General features: G+C 50.5%; 1 long non-coding RNA gene across 1 annotated transcript in view; it reads right to left on the bottom strand.

Moving 5' to 3' along the window:
- The window catches only part of LOC138353295 (uncharacterized), a 341,145-nt gene that overhangs the window by 280,398 nt on the left and 42,446 nt on the right, over positions 1-18,301 (bottom strand). The window contains exon 2 of the long non-coding RNA XR_011223113.1: positions 6,459-6,483. This is a non-coding gene — a long non-coding RNA (uncharacterized lncRNA). The remainder of the gene's footprint in view (positions 1-6,458; positions 6,484-18,301) is intronic.

The raw sequence follows: 18,301 nt of genomic DNA on the forward strand, positions 1-18,301 counted from the left end.
TGTTCTATAGTCCAAAGCTTTCAAGCTCGTTAGGAATGCTCTCTATGGCAAGAGTTTAATGGGCGTGAGCAGATATTGTGGCCGCGAGTAGAGCAGTTAGGCCCAAGGCGAGATGGACCGATGAAGATTAACGCCTCAATGGAAGAGGTGAGGCTGGAAGGCAGACCCCAGACAACCGGGGAGGTATTAACCAGAGCCTGCAACAACACTTTCCTTTGCAAACTCTGGAGTCCATTAAGAGTTAAAGACGAAGGACCGAGTACAAAGAATTAGGGATGGAATACAGAAATCGTGAGGATGGCAAGGGCTCGGAGACTATTTCACTGTCTAACTCATACAGAGAGGACGAGTAGCCTAGCCCATTAGGAAATCATAGACAGAGAGGCAATATGAGGGCGGCGGTGGGCGCTCCCGATGGCACTGAATTTGACATTTCCCCCCCCCCCCTGATAGGACCCCCCAGGAAGCTTCTTGGAAGGAAACTATGGTGGAATTCCTTGCAGCTATTGCATCCAGGGGCCAGGAAACTGGATGGGGAGGAAGAATTCCTTGATGAAGCAATCACTGACTTGGTCAGTGATTATAAGATTATGATTATAGGCTATAACGTGGATAGGATCCTTGAGCGGCATGTTCTAGTGGTTACTTCTACCAAAAGATCTGGTAACCACGCACTGTGCCCTCGCCCTGCACATAGAGAGAACTCCACCAATAAATCGTGCCTTTCCAACCCAACCTCCGACCGGACAAAAGAGGGTGCGAAGAGCACAGTACACTGTGTCAAAGACTGTACGAGAAGAACTGTTCCAAGGCTGCTGCGTGCGTCCTCTCAGGAGACTGGAAAGTATCCCCCCACTGAGGTGGAGCCAGCTCGTCTCTTTACACTCTGGGTGACACTCTTCTCTAGACCCACATCACCAGACCGCCGCCCAATTCGTGACTGTGATCCAGTCAACAACTGGGGACCACATAACACCAGAGGAAATCCTTGTTGCTCTCAAGGCTAGTAGCACTTCAGCTCCTGGCCCAGACGGTATTACTATACGTTCACTCAAGTCCATACCAATCAGGGTGTTTGCAAAGTTGTTTAACCTGAGGTTGGTGAACGAGTCCCTGCCACTCCCTTTTCGTAAGAATAAGAAAGTGGTGATACCTTAGAAACCGAATCTAGAAACTCCTTCCCACTATCGCCCCATAACCATGTCATCTACGATAGCGAGGCTGTTCTACAAGATTCCGAGCAGCAGACTCTCCGAGGCAGTCAGGATCGACAGACGGCAGAATGTTTTCGTCCCTGTGGTTGAGTGTCCTGAAAACCTGGTGATCCTGGATGCCTTCCTAGTCGAGGCTCGTGCGCCTCAATCCCCCTTGTGATCCCAGGCCACATTCCTCCCCCTTGTGATCCCAGGCCACATTCCTCCCCCTTGTGATCCCAGGCCACATTCCTCCCCCTTGTGATCCCAGGCCACATTCCTCCCCCTTGTGATCCCAGGCCACATTCCTCCCCCCTTGTGATCCCAGGCCACATTCCTCATCCTTGTGATCCCAGGCCACATTCCTCATCCTTGTGATCCCAGGCCACATTCCTTATCCTTGTGATCCCAGGCCACATTCCTCCCCCCTTGTGATCCCAGGCCACATTCCTCCCCCCTTGTGATCCCAGGCCACATTCCTCCCCCCTTGTGATCCCAGGCCACATTCCTCCCCCCTTGTGATCCCAGGCCACATTCCTCCCCCCTTGTGATCCAAGGCCACATTCCTCCCCCCTTGTGATCCCAGGCCACATTCCTCCCCCCTTGTGATCCCAGGCCACATTCCTCCCCCTTGTGATCCCAGGCCACATTCCTTCCCCTTGTGATCCCAGGCCACATTCCTCCCCCCTTGTGATCCCAGGCCACATTCCTCCCCCCTTGTGATCCCAGGCCACATTCCTCCCCCCTTGTGATCCCAGGCCACATTCCTTCCCCTTGTGATCCCAGGCCACATTCCTCCCCCCTTGTGATCCCAGGCCACATTCCTTATCCTTGTGATCCCAGGCCACATTCCTCCCCCCTTGTGATCCCAGGCCACATTCCTTATCCTTGTGATCCCAGGCCACATTCCTCCCCCCTTGTGATCCCAGGCCACATTCCTTATCCTTGTGATCCCAGGCCACATTCCTTCCCCTTGTGATCCCAGGCCACATTCCTCCCCCTTGTGATCCCAGGCCACATTCCTCCCCCTTGTGATCCCAGGCCACATTCCTCCCCCTTGTGATCCCAGACCACATTCCTTCCCCTTGTGATCCCAGGCCACATTCCTCCCCCTTGTGATCCCAGGCCACATTCCTTCCCCTTGTGATCCCAGGCCACATTCCTCCCCCTTGTGATCCCAGGCCACATTCCTTCCCATTGTGATCCCAGGCCACATTCCTTCCCCTTGTGATCCCAGACCACATTCCTTCCCCTTGTGATCCCAGGCCACATTCCTCCCCTTGCGATCCCAGGCCACATTCCTTCCCCTTGTGATCCCAGGCCACATTCCTTCCCCTTGTGATCCCAGGCCACATTCCTCCCCCTTGTGATCCCAGGCCACATTCCTCCCCCTTGTGATCCCAGGCCACATTCCTCCCCCTTGTGATCCCAGGCCACATTCCTCCCCCTTGTGATCCCAGGCCACATTCCTCCCCCTTGTGATCCCAGGCCACATTCCTTATCCTTGTGATCCCAGGCCACATTCCTCCCCCCTTGTGATCCCAGGCCACATTCCTTATCCTTGTGATCCCAGGCCACATTCCTCCCCCCTTGTGATCCCAGGCCACATTCCTTATCCTTGTGATCCTAGGCCACATTCCTCCCCCCTTGTGATCCCAGGCCACATTCCTTATCCTTGTGGTCCCAGGCCACATTCCTTCCCCTTGTGATCCCAGGCCACATTCCTTCCCCTTGTGATCCCAGGCCACATTCCACCCCCTTGTGATCCCAGGCCACATTCCTTCCCCTTGTGATCCCAGACCACATTCCTTCCCCTTGTGATCCCAGGCCACATTCCTCCCCCTTGTGATCCCAGGCCACATTCCTCCCCCTTGTGATCCCAGGCCATATTCCTTATCCTTGTGATCCCAGGCCACATTCCTTATCCTTGTGATCCCAGGCCACGTTCCTTATCCTTGTGATCCCAGGCCACATTCCTTATCCTTGTGATCCCAGGCCACATTCCTTATCCTTGTGATCCCAGGCCACATTCCTTATCCTTGTGATCCCAGGCCACATTCCTTATCCTTGTGATCCCAGGCCACATTCCTCCCCCCTTGTGATCCCAGGCCACATTCCTCCCTTGTGATCCCAGGCCACATTCCTCCCCCTTGTGATCCCAGGCCACATTCCTCCCCCCTTGTGATCCCAGGCCACATTCCTTCCCCTTGTGATCCCAGGCCACATTCCTCCCCCCTTGTGATCCCAGGCCACATTACTTATCCTTGATCCCAGGCCACATTCCTCCCCCCTTGTGATCCCAGGCCACATTCCTCCCCCCTTGTGATCCCAGGCCACATTCCTCCCCCCTTGTGATCCCAGGCCACATTCCTCCCCCCTTGTGATCCCAGGCCACATTCCTTCCCCTTGTGATCCCAGGCCACATTCCTCCCCCCTTGTGATCCCAGGCCACATTCCTCCCCCCTTGTGATCCCAGGCCACATTCCTCCCCCCTTGTGATCCCAGGCCACATTCCTCCCCCCTTTGTGATCCCAGGCCACATTCCTCCCCCCTAATTGTGATCCCAGGCCACATTCCTGCCCCTTGTGATCCCAGGCCACATTCCTCCCCCCTTGTGATCCCAGGCCACATTCCTCCCCCTTGTGATCCCAGGCCACATTCCTTCCCCTTGTGATCCCAGGCCACATTCCTTCCCCTTGTGATCCCAGGCCACATTCCTCCCCCCTTGTGATCCCAGGCCACATTCCTTCCCCTTGTGATCCCAGGCCACATTCCTTCCCCTTGTGATCCCAGGCCACATTCCTCCCCCCTTGTGATCCCAGGCCACATTCCTCCCCCCTTGTGATCCCAGGCCACATTCCTCCCCCCTTGTGATCCCAGGCCACATTCCTCCCCCCTTGTGATCCCAGGCCACATTCCTCCCCCTTGTGATCCAGGCCACATTCCTTCCCCCTTGTGATCCCAGGCCACATTCTTCCCCCTTGTGATCCCAGGCCACATTCCTTCCCCTTGTGATCCCAGGCCACATTCCTTCCCCTTGTGATCCCAGGCCACATTCCTTCCCCTTGTGATCCCAGGCCACATTCCTCCCCCTTGTGATCCCAGGCCACATTCCTCCCCCTTGTGATCCCAGGCCACATTCCTCCCCCTTGTGATCCCAGGCCACATTCCTCCCCCTTGTGATCCCAGGCCACATTCCTTATCCTTGTGATCCCAGGCCACATTCCTTATCCTTGTGATCCCAGGCCACATTCCTCCCCCCTTGTGATCCCAGGCCACATTCCTTATCCTTGTGATCCCAGGCCACATTCCTCCCCCTTGTGATCCCAGGCCACATTCCTTATCCTTGTGATCCCAGGCCACATTCCTTCCCCCTTGTGATCCCAGGCCACATTCCTTATCCTTGTGATCCCAGGCCACATTCCTTCCCCTTGTGATCCCAGGCCACATTCCTTCCCCTTGTGATCCCAGGCCACATTCCTCCCCCTTGTGATCCCAGGCCACATTCCTTCCCCTTGTGATCCCAGACCACATTCCTTCCCCTTGTGATCCCAGGCCACATTCCTCCCCCTTGTGATCCCAGGCCACATTCCTCCCCCTTGTGATCCCAGGCCACATTCCTTATCCTTGTGATCCCAGGCCATATTCCTTATCCTTGTGATCCCAGGCCACATTCCTTATCCTTGTGATCCCAGGCCACATTCCTTATCCTTGTGATCCCAGGCCACATTCCTTATCCTTGTGATCCCAGGCCACATTCCTCCCCCCTTGTGATCCCAGGCCACATTCCTTATCCTTGTGATCCCAGGCCACATTCCTCCCCCCTTGTGATCCCAGGCCACATTAATTATCCTTGTGATCCCAGGCCACATTCCTCCCCCTTGTGATCCCAGGCCACATTCCTTCCCCTTGTGATCCCAGGCCACATTCCTCCCCTTGTGATCCCAGGCCACATTCCTTATCCTTGTGATCCCAGGCCACATTCCTTATCCTTGTGATCCCAGGCCACATTCCTTATCCTTGTGATCCCAGGCCACATTCCTTATCCTTGTGATCCCAGGCCACATTCCTTATCCTTGTGATCCCAGGCCACATTCCTCCCCCCTTGTGATCCCAGACCACATTCCTCCCCCTTGTGATCCCAGGCCACATTCCTCCCCCTTGTGATCCCAGGCCACATTCCTCCCCCCTTGTGATCCCAGGCCACATTCCTCCCCCTTGTGATCCCAGGCCACATTCCTCCCCCTTGTGATCCCAGGCCACATTCTTCCCCCTTGTGATCCCAGGCCACATTCCTCCCCCCCTTGTGATCCCAGGCCACATTCCTTCCCCTTGTGATCCCAGGCCACATTCCTTCCCCTTGTGATCCCAGGCCACATTCCTCCCCCTTGTGATCCCAGGCCACATTCCTCCCCCTTGTGATCCCAGGCCACATTCCTTCCCCTTGTGATCCCAGGCCACATTCCTCCCCCTTGTGATCCCAGGCCACATTCCTCCCCCCCTTGTGATCCCAGGCCACATTCCTCCCCCCTTGTGATCCCAGGCCACATTCCTCCCCCTTGTGATCCCAGGCCACATTCCTTCCCCTTGTGATCCCAGGCCACATTCCTCCCCCCTTGTGATCCCAGGCCACATTCCTTCCCCTTGTGATCCCAGGCCACATTCCTCCCCCCTTGTGATCCCAGGCCACATTCCTTCCCCTTGTGATCCCAGGCCACATTCCACCCCCTTGTGATCCCAGGCCACATTCCTTCCCCTTGTGATCCCAGGCCACATTCCTCCCCCTTGTGATCCCAGGCCACATTCCTCCCCCTTGTGATCCCAGGCCACATTCCTCCCCCTTGTGATCCCAGGCCACATTCCTCCCCCCTTGTGATCCCAGGCCACATTCCTCCCCCTTGTGATCCCAGGCCACATTCCTTATCCTTGTGATCCCAGGCCACATTCCTCCCCCTTGTGATCCCAGGCCACATTCCTCCCCCCTTGTGATCCCAGGCCACATTCCTTCCCCAAACATCACAAGGGGAAGGAATGTGGCCTGGGTCTGAGAACCACTGAACTAGAAGTTAATGTCACAATTTAATTTACTTAACTTGTTCTGGACTGAATAAAGAAAATTGAATATACAGATGAACAATGTTACCGTTATTCAAGTTCTTCACACAATAACCAGCACCACACACTTAATGTTCACATGAGCAAGACAGTCCACTGGGATTAAGGTCCACGTAGGAATATGAAACAATAAGCTGCAGCAACACTCACCTCTGTCTTACCTACACCGTCCTCCCTGAAAATATAAAATGATCATAACTAAATATATTATAGTTTGATTACATTTGAATAGTAATTACTAAGGCGGGTTCTGCTGGGCTTCCAGTCCCCGCAGAGAACCGCACATCGTGACAATGTGTTTCATTAGCTATTGTTCAACACTGTTCTTTCACAGATAAACAAGACCACTACACTCCAGTAACTCACCGCTCCATGAGACCAGGAACAGTGCTCCATAAGACCAGGAACAGTGCTCCATAAGACCAGGAACAGTGCTCCATAAGACCAGGAACAGTGCTCCATAAGACCAGGAACAGTGCTCCATAAGACCAGGAACAGTGCTCCTCGCCCACCACCACACTCCAGTAACTCACCGCTCCATAAGACCAGGAACATAGTGCAAGCTTAAACTCACTCACTCTCTCCCTCTCCCTCCCTCCCTCTCTCCTCTCTCCATACCTCCCTCTCCCTCCCCCCTCCCCCCTTTCCCCTCCTCTCCCCCCCCCCCCTCTCTCTCTCTCTCTCTCTCTCTCTCTCTCTCTCTCTCTCTCTCTCTCTCTCTCTCTCTCTCTCTCTCTCTCTCCCTTCAGAAGACAGCGAGTCACTGAGGGGTGATGTCTCGGATTGGCGAGGCATCACCAGTGGAGTACCACAGGGTTCAGTCCTTGAACCTATACTATTTCTGATATAAGTAAATGATCTCCCAGAGGGGATAGAATCGTTCCTCTCATTCCTTGCTGATGATGCAAAAATTACATGGAAAGTTTAAAGAGAGGAGGAGAATATGAGACTATAAGATGGCCTACACAGACTGAGTGAATGGTCCAACAAATGGCTACTAAAGTTCAGAGTAAATATAAGGTAATGAAACTAGGCGGTGGAAACAGGCTAGACACAGGATACAGAATGGGAGATGAAGTCCTTCATGGAAACGGACAGAGGGAAAGATCTAGGAGTTGATATCACACCAAACCTGTCTCCTGAAGCCCACATAAAAATAATTACATTGGCGGAGTATGCGAGGCTGGCTAACATCAGAACAACCTTCAAGAACCTGTGAAGGGAATCATTCAGAACCTTGTATACCACATAAGTATGACCAATGCTGGCGTATGCGGACCCCAGCACGGAGCCCGTACCTTGTCAAGCACAAGACGAAGCTGGAAAAAGGTCAGAAGTATGCCACTAGGCTAGTCCTAGTGGTATATGCATCTCACGACACTGGAAGACAGAAGAGTAAGTTGAGACATGATCAGTATCTACATAATTCTCAAAGGAATTGACAGGGTAGATATGGATAAAAAATTTAACACGGGTGGTACGCAAACAAGGCAACAGAGGTGGAGACTGAATACTCAAATGAACCACAGAGATGTTAAACTTTTTCAGTGTGAGTAGTTAACAAGTGGAATGCATTAGGCAGTGATGTGGTGGAGGCTGACTCCATACACTGTTTTAAATGTATATATGAAAGAGCCCAGTAGACTCAGGAATCTGTACATCAGTTGATTGATGGTTGAGAGGCGGGACCAAAGACCCAGAGCTCAACCCCCGCAAGCACAACTAGGCGAGTACACGCGCGCGCGCACACACAAATAGGTAAGTACACACACACACACACACACACACACACACACACACACACACACACACACACACACATTGTCTCCTAGATCTTTCCCTCTGTCCGTTTCCATGAAGGACTTCATCATCTAGCCTGTTTCCACCGCCTAGTTTCATTACCTTATATTTACTCTGAACTTTAATAGCCATTTGTTGGACCATTCACTCAGTCTGTGTAGGCCATTTTATAGCCTCATATTCTCCTCTTGTTGATATTATTGAACTTTGAGTACCTGGTAGAGCTAGGACTTCTCCCCCCAAAAAGAACTAGGAATCAAAAGGCTGGCATACCGAAAGGGGAATTATAAACAGATGAGAAGTTTCCTAAGTGAAATACCTTGGGACACAGACCTCAGAGATAAGTCTGTACAGGGTATGATGGACTATGTTACCCAAAAGTGTCAGGAGGCAGTAAACAGGTTCATTCCGGCCCAAAGGGAAAAATCCGAGAAGCAACAGAAGAATCCATGGTATAATAGGGCATGTATGGAAGCGAAGAAACTGAACAAAAAGGCGTGGAGGAACTTCCGGAATAACAGAACACCAGAAAGCAGAGAGAGATACCAGAGAACCAGGAATGAGTACGTCAGGGTGAGAAGAGAAGCAGAGAAAAAATTTGAAAATGATATAACAAACAAAGCCAAGACCGAACCAAAGCTACTCCACAGTCACATCAGAAGGAAAACAACACTGAAAGAACAGGTATTGAAACTTAGAACAGGCGAGGACAGGTATACAGAGAATGAGAGAGGTGTGTGAGGAACTCAACAAGAGGTTCCAGGAGGTCTTCACAATAGAACAGGGTGAGGTCACTGTGCTAGGAGAAATGGAAGTAAACCAGGCGGCCTTGGAGGAGTTCGAAATTACGAGAGAGGAGGTCAAGAGACACCTGCTGGATCTGGATGTTAGAAAGGCTGTTGGTCCAGATGGGATCTCACCATGGGTACTGAAAGAGTGTGCAGAGGCACTTTGCTTGCCACTCTCCATAGTGTATAGTAAGTCACTAGAGACGGGAGACCTACCAGAAATATGGAAGACGGCGAATGTGGTCCCAATATACAAAAAGGGCGACAGACAAGAGACACTGAACTACAGGCCAGTGTCCTTGACTTGTATACCATGCAAGGTGATGGAAAAGATCGTGAGAAAAAACCTGGTAACACATCTGGAGAGAAGGGACTTCGTGACAAATCGCCAACATGGGTTCAGGGAGGGTAAATCTTGCCTTACAGGCTTGATAGAATTCTACGATCAGGTGACACAGATTAAGCAAGAAAGAGAGGGCTGGGCGGACTGCATTTTCTTGGATTGTCGGAAAGCCTTTGACACAGTACCGCATAAGAGGCTGGTACATAAGCTGGAGAGACAAGCAGGTGTAGCTGGTAAGGTGCTCCAGTGGATAAGGGACTATCTAAGCAATAGGAAGCAGAGAGTTACGGTGAGGGGTGAGACCTCCGATTGGCGTGAAGTCACCAGTGGAGTCCCACAGGGCTCTGTACTCGGTCCTATCTTGTTTCTGATATATGTAAATGATCTCCCGGAGGGTATCGATTCATTTCTCTCAATGTTTGCGGACGATGCTAAAATTATGAGAAGGATTAAAACAGAAGAGGACTGTTTGAGGCTTCAAGAAGACCTAGACAAGCTGAAGGAATGGTCGAACAAATGGTTGTTAGAGTTTAACCCAACCAAATGTAATGTAATGAAGATAGGTGTAGGGAGCAGGAGGCCAGATACAAGGTATCATCTGGGAGAGGAAATTCTTCAGGAGTCAGAGAAGAAAAAAGACTTGGGGGTTGATATCACGCCAGACCTGTCTCCTGCAGCACATATCAAGCGGATAACATCAGCGGCATATGCCAGGCTGGCCAACATACGAACGGCATTCAGAAATTTGTGTAAAGAATCATTCAGAACTTTGTATACCACATATGTCAGGCCAATCCTGGAGTATGCAGCCCCAGCATGGAGTCCATATCTAGTCAAGGGTAAGACTAAACTGGAAAAGGTTCAAAGGTTTGCCACCAGACTAGTACCCGAGCTGAGAGGTATGAGCTACGAGGAGAGACTACGGGAATTAAACCTCACTTCGCTGGAAGACAGAAGAGTTAGGGGGGACATGATCACCACATTCAAGATTCTGAAGGGAATTGATAGGGTAGATAAAGACAGTCTATTTAACACAAGGGGCACACGCACAAGGGGACACAGGTGGAAACTGAGTTCCCAAATGAGCCACAGAGATATTAGAAAGAACTTTTTTAGTGTCATAGTGGTTGACAAATGGAATGCATTAGGAAGTGATGTGGTGGAGGCTGACTCCATACACAGTTTCAAGTGTAGATATGACAGAGCCCGATAGGCTCATGAATCTGTACACCTGTTGATTGACGGTTGAGAGGCGGGACCAAAGAGCCAGAGCTCAACCCCCGCAAACACAACTAGGTAAGTACAACTAGGTAAGTACAACTAGGTGAGTACACACACGCACACACTCCACAGTCATGTGGGAGGGTCGGGGGCTTGTGCGCTACGCAATATTACTCAATATTTTCGGGCATATTAGGAATACAGTGTTGGATCACGGATCTTGGTTATCACAAAGTATACAAACACCCATAGGAAAAAAAGATACAATGATATCACTAGAACTTTGGTGTTAAACAGAAAAATCACTAACACCAGGCCACCAGGTTATACAGTGTGGAGGACAGGACAAGATCACCAGCACGAGGCCACCAGGTTATACAGTGTGGAGGACAGGACAAGATCACCAGCACCAGGCCACCAGGTTATACAGAGTGGAGGACAGGACAAGATCACCAGCACGAGGCCACCAGGTTATACAGTGTGGAGGACAGGACAAGATCACCAGCACCAGGCCACCAGGTTATACAGTGTGGAGGACAGGACAAGATCACCAGCACCAGGCCACCAGGTTATACAGTGTGGAGGACAGGACAAGATCACCAGCACGAGGCCACCAGGTTATACAGAGTGGAGGACAGGACAAGATCACCAGCACCAGGCCACCAGGTTATACAGTGTGGAGGACAGGACAAGATCACCAGCACCAGGCCACCAGGTTATACAGTGTGGAGGACAGGACAAGATCACCAGCACCAGGCCACCAGGTTATACAGAGTGGAGGACAGGACAAGATCACCAGCACGAGGCCACCAGGTTATACAGTGTGGAGGACAGGACAAGATCACCAGCACCAGGCCACCAGGTTATACAGTGTGGAGGACAGGACAAGATCACCAGCACCAGGCCACCAGGTTATACAATGTGGAGGACAGGACAAGATCACCAGCACGAGGCCACCAGGTTATACAGAGTGGAGGACAGGACAAGATCACCAGCACCAGGCCACCAGGTTATACAGTGTGGAGGACAGGACAAGATCACCAGCACCAGGCCACCAGGTTATACAGTGTGGAGGACAGGACAAGATCACCAGCACCAGGCCACCAGGTTATACAGTGTGGAGGACAGGACAAGATCACCAGCACCAGGCCACCAGGTTATACAGTGTGGAGGACAGGACAAGATCACCAGCACCAGGCCACCAGGTTATACAGTGTGGAGGACAGGACAAGATCACCAGCACCAGGCCACCAGGTTATACAGTGTGGAGGACAGGACAAGATCACCAGCACGAGGCCACCAGGTTATACAGTGTGGAGGACAGGACAAGATCACCAGCACCAGGCCACCAGGTTATACAGTGTGGAGGACAGGACAAGATCACCAGCACGAGGCCACCAGGTTATACAGTGTGGAGGACAGGACAAGATCACCAGCACCAGGCCACCAGGTTATACAGTGTGGAGGACAGGACAAGATCACCAGCACGAGGCCACCAGGTTATACAGTGTGGAGGACAGGACAAGATCACCAGTACCAGGCCACCAGGTTATACAGTGTGGAGGACAGGACAAGATCACCAGCACGAGGCCACCAGGTTATACAGTGTGGAGGACAGGACAAGATCACCAGCACCAGGCCACCAGGTTATACAGTGTGGAGGACAGGACAAGATCACCAGCACGAGGCCACCAGGTTATACAGTGTGGAGGACAGGACAAGATCACCAGCACCAGGCCACCAGGTTATACAGTGTGGAGGACAGGACAAGATCACCAGCACGAGGCCACCAGGTTATACAGTGTGGAGGACAGGACAAGATCACCAGTACCAGGCCACCAGGTTATACAGTGTGGAGGACAGGACAAGATCACCAGCACGAGGCCACCAGGTTATACAGTGTGGAGGACAGGACAAGATCACCAGCACCAGGCCACCAGGTTATAGAGTGTGGAGGACAGGACAAGATCACCAGCACCAGGCCACCAGGTTATACAGTGTGGAGGACAGGACAAGATCACCAGTACCAGGCCACCAGGTTATACAGTGTGGAGGACAGGACAAGATCACCAGCACGAGGCCACCAGGTTATACAGTGTGGAGGACAGGACAAGATCACCAGCACGAGGCCACCAGGTTATACAGTGTGGAGGACAGGACAAGATCACCAGCACGAGGCCACCAGGTTATACAGTGTGGAGGACAGGACAAGATCACCAGTACCAGGCCACCAGGTTATACAGTGTGGAGGACAGGACAAGATCACCAGCACCAGGCCACCAGGTTATACAGTGTGGAGGACAGGACAAGATCACCAGCACGAGGCCACCAGGTTATACAGTGTGGAGGACAGGACAAGATCACCAGCACCAGGCCACCAGGTTATACAGTGTGGAGGACAGGACAAGATCACCAGCACGAGGCCACCAGGTTATACAGTGTGGAGGACAGGACAAGATCACCAGTACCAGGCCACCAGGTTATACAGTGTGGAGGACAGGACAAGATCACCAGCACCAGGCCACCAGGTTATACAGTGTGGAGGACAGGACAAGATCACCAGCACGAGGCCACCAGGTTATACAGTGTGGAGGACAGGACAAGATCACCAGCACCAGGCCACCAGGTTATACAGTGTGGAGGACAGGACAAGATCACCAGCACGAGGCCACCAGGTTATACAGTGTGGAGGACAGGACAAGATCACCAGTACCAGGCCACCAGGTTATACAGTGTGGAGGACAGGACAAGATCACCAGCACCAGGCCACCAGGTTATACAGTGTGGAGGACAGGACAAGATCACCAGCACGAGGCCACCAGGTTATACAGTGTGGAGGACAGGACAAGATCACCAGTACCAGGCCACCAGGTTATACAGTGTGGAGGACAGGACAAGATCACCAGTACCAGGCCACCAGGTTATACAGTGTGGAGGACAGGACAAGATCACCAGCACGAGGCCACCAGGTTATACAGTGTGGAGGACAGGACAAGATCACCAGCACCAGGCCACCAGGTTATACAGTGTGGAGGACAGGACAAGATCACCAGCACGAGGCCACCAGGTTATACAGTGTGGAGGACAGGACAAGATCACCAGCACCAGGCCACCAGGTTATACAGTGTGGAGGACAGGACAAGATCACCAGCACCAGGCCACCAGGTTATACAGTGTGGAGGACAGGACAAGATCACCAGCACCAGGCCACCAGGTTATACAGTGTGGAGGACAGGACAAGATCACCAGCACCAGGCCACCAGGTTATACAGTGTGGAGGACAGGACAAGATCACCAGCACCAGGCCACCAGGTTATAGTGTGGAGGACAGGACAAGATCACCAGCACCAGGCCACCAGGTTATACAGTGTGGAGGACAGGACAAGATCACCAGTACCAGGCCACCAGGTTATACAGTGTGGAGGACAGGACAAGATCACCAGCACGAGGCCACCAGGTTATACAGTGTGGAGGACAGGACAAGATCACCAGCACGAGGCCACCAGGTTATACAGTGTGGAGGACAGGACAAGATCACCAGCACCAGGCCACCAGGTTATACAGTGTGGAGGACAGGACAAGATCACCAGCACCAGGCCACCAGGTTATACAGTGTGGAGGACAGGACAAGATCACCAGCACCAGGCCACCAGGTTATACAGTGTGGAGGACAGGACAAGATCACCAGCACCAGGCCACCAGGTTATACAGTGTGGAGGACAGGACAAGATCACCAGTACCAGGCCACCAGGTTATACAGTGTGGAGGACAGGACAAGATCACCAGCACCAGGCCACCAGGTTATACAGTGTGGAGGACAGGACAAGATCACCAGCACCAGGTCACCAGGTTATACAGTGTGGAGGACAGGACAAGATCACCAGTACCAGGCCACCAGGTTATACAGTGTGGAGGACAGGACAAGATCACCAGTACCAGGCCACCAGGTTATACAGTGTGGAGGACAGGACAAGATCACCAGAGGCACTTTGCTTGCCACTCTCCATAGTGTATAGTAGAGCACTGGAGCCAGGAGACCTACCAGAAATATGGAAGACAGCGAATGTGGTCCCAATATACAAAAAGGGCATCAGGCAAGAGGCACTGAACTACAGGCCAGTGTCCTTAACTTGTATACCATGCAAGGTGATGGAGAAGATTGTGAGAAAAACCTAGTAACACATCTGGAGAGAAGGGACTTAGTGACAAATTGCCAACATGGGTTCAGGGAGGGTAAATCTTGCCTTACAGGCTTAATAGAATTCTACGACCAGGTGATAAAGAGTAAGCAAGAAAGAGAGGGCTGGGCGGACTGCATTTTTTTTTGGATTGTCAGACAGCCTTTGACACAGTCCCTCATAAGAGGCTGGTACATAAGCTGGAGAGAAAGGCTGGAGTAACTGGCAAAGTGCTCCAGTGGATAAGGGAGTACCTAAGCAATAAGAAGCAAAGAGTTACATTGAGGGGTGAGACCTCAGATTGGCGTGAAGTCACCAGTGGAGTCCCACAGGGCTCTGTACTCGGTCCTATCCTGTTTCTAATATACATAAACGATCTCCTGGAGGGTATCGATTCATTTCTCTCAATGTTTGCCGACGATGCCAAAATTATGAGAAGGATTAAGACAGAGGAGGACTGCTTGAGGCTTCAAGAAGACCTGGACAAACTGAAGGAATGGTCGAACAAATGATTATTAGAGTTTAACCCAAGCAAATGTAATGTAATGAAGATAGCTGTGGGGAGCAGGAGGCTAGTTACAAGGTATCATTTGGGAGATGGAATTCTTCGAGACAGAGAGAGAAGGACCTGGGGTTTGATATTACGCCAGACCTGTCCTTTGAAGTCCATACCAAGAGGATAACATTAGCAACATATGCCAGGTAGGCTCACATAAGAACGGCAATTAGACACTTGTGTAAGGAATAAGGAATCAGAACTTTGTATACTATCTATGTCAGACCAATCCTGGAGTATGCAGCACCAGCATCGAGTCCATATCTAGTCAAGCATAAGACACCTGCTTGATGGGGTTCTACTCCCCAACCCGGAAACTGGAAATGCTTCAAAGGTTTGCCACCAGACTAGCACCCGGGCTGAGAGGTATGACCTACGAGGAGAGACTACGGGAATTAAACCTCACGACGCTGGAAAACAGAGTTAGGGGGGACATGATCACCACATACATGATTCTCAGAGGAATTGACAGGGGTAGATAAAGAACAGGGTAGATGGGAGACTTCAACCACGGGAATATAGATAGGGAGAACAGAGACCCACATGGAGGACCGGACACATGTAGAGCTAAGCTGCTGGACGTGGCAACAAACTTTCTAAGCCAACACATAAAGGTACCGACAAGAAAGAGAGGAGAGGATGAACCAGCTATTCTTGATCTGATATTTACCCTAAATGAGTCGAATATAAGGGAAGTCAAGTTGGAAGCCTCCATGGGAATGAGTGATCACAGTGTATTGATCTTTGAGTACCTCGTAGAGCTAGGATTTATCTTCCACAAAAAATAACCAGGAAAAATGGACTGGCATACCGAAAGGGAAATTCTGAGGGGATGAGAACATTCCTAAAGGATATACCATGGGACACAGAACTCATAACTAAGTCCGTACAAGACATGGACAATGTCACCCAAAAGTGTTAAGAGGCAGTAAACAGGTTTATCCCGGCCCGAAAAGGAAAAAAACGAGAAACAAAAGAAACCGTAGTTTAATAGGGCATGCATGGAAGCAAAGGAACTGAACAAAAGGGCGTGGAGGAACTTCCGAAATAACAGCAGAAAACAGAACACCTGAAAGCAGAGAAAGATACCAGAAATGAGTATGTTAGTGTGAGAAGAGAAGCTGAGAAAAGTATGAAAATTATATAGCTAATATAGTCAAGACCGAACCAAAGCTATTACACAGTCACATCAGGAGAAACAACAGTGAAGGAACAGGTGATGAAATTTAGAACAGGTGAGGATAGGTACACAGAGAATGACAGAGAGGTAAGTGAAGAACTCAACAAGAGGTTCCAAGAAGTCTTCACAATAGAACGAACAAAGTGAGGTCCATGCACTATGAGAGGTGCCAGTGAACCAGGCGGTCTTGGAAGGATTCGAAATTACACGATGAGGTCAAGTGGCATCTGTTGTATCTGGACGTGAGAAAGGCTGTTGACTCAAATGGAATCTCGCCATAGGGTATTGAAAGTGTGCAGAAGCACTTTGCTTGCTACTCTCCATAGTGTATAGTAGGTCATTGGAGTCTGGAGACCTACCAGAAATATGGAAGACTGCTAATGTAGTCCCAATATACAAAAAGGGTGACGGACAAGAGGCACTGAACTACAGGCCAGAGTCGTTAACTTGTATACCATGCAAGGTGATGGAGAAGATCGTGAGAAAACACCTAGTAACACCTCTGGAGAGAAGGGACTTCGTGACAACCCATCAATATGGGTTCAGGGAGGGTAAATCTTGCCTTATTGGCTTAATAGAATTCTACGATCAGGTGACAAAGATTAAGAAAAAAAGAAAAGGATAGGCAGACTGCATTTTCTTGGACTGTCAGAAAGCCTTTCACACAGTACCCCATAAGAGGCTGATGAATAAGCTGGAGAAACAGGCAGGAGTAACTGGTAGGGCGCTCTAGTGGATAAGGGAGTACCTAAGCAATAGGAAGCAGAGAGTTACAGTGAAAGGTGAGACCTCAGAATGGCGTGAAGTCACCAGTGGAGTCCCACAGGGCTCTGTACTCGGACCTATCCTGTTTCTGAAATACGTAAATTATCTCCCAGAGGGTATAGACTCATTCCTCTCAATGTTTGCTGACGACGCCAATATTATTAGAAGGATTAAGACAGGAGGAGGAGGAGGACAGCTTGAGGCTTCAAGAAGACCTGGACAAGCTGCAGGATTGGTTGAACAAGTGATTGTTAGAGTTTAACCCAAGCAAATGTAATGTAATGAAGATAGGGGTAGGAAGCAGAAGACCAGATACAAGATATCATTTGAGATGAAATACTTTGAGTAAAAAAGAGAGAAAGACCTGGGGGTTGATATCATGCCAGACCTGTCCCCTGAAGCTCATATCAAGACGATAACATCAGCGGCATATGCCCGGTCGGCCAACATATGAACGGCCTTTAGAAACTTCTGTAAGGAATCATTCAGAACTTTGTATACCACATATGTCAGACCAATCCTGGAGTATGCAGCTCCAGCATGGAGTCAATATCTAGTCAAGCATAAGAGTAAGCAGGAAAAGGTTCAAAAGGTTTGCCACCAGACTAGCACCCAAAATTAGGGGTATGTGCCACGAGGAGAAACTACAGAAATTAAACCTCACATCACTGGGAAACACAAGTTAGGGGGACATGATCACCACATAAAAGATTCTCTGAGGAATTGATAGGGTAGATAAAGACAAGACTATTTAACACCAGGAGCACATGCACAAGGGGACATAGGTGGAAACCGAGTGCCCAAATGAGCCATAGACACATTAGAAAGAATTTTTTCAGTGCCCGAGTAGTAAACAAATGGAATGCATTAGGAAGTGATGTGGTGGAGGCTGACTCCATACACAGTTTCAAGTGTATGTATGATAGAGCCCAGTAGGCTCAGACCCTGTACACCAGTTGATTGACAGTTAAGAGGCGGGACCAAAGAGCCAGAGCTCAACCCCCGCAAGCACAACTAGGTAAGTACGCACGATGAAATTTTCAAGTTGCAATTCACAAGTTTTAAATATCAGGAATTTCTTTTTCAGGTTTATTAAACAACATAGATTTTATACAAAATTTTAAAATATCCTGAGTTACTTTACAATTTATTTATATATTTT

Source organism: Procambarus clarkii, chromosome 57 (genome assembly GCF_040958095.1).
Source record: "Procambarus clarkii isolate CNS0578487 chromosome 57, FALCON_Pclarkii_2.0, whole genome shotgun sequence".
In the NCBI taxonomy this organism is placed as follows: domain Eukaryota; kingdom Metazoa; phylum Arthropoda; class Malacostraca; order Decapoda; family Cambaridae; genus Procambarus; species Procambarus clarkii.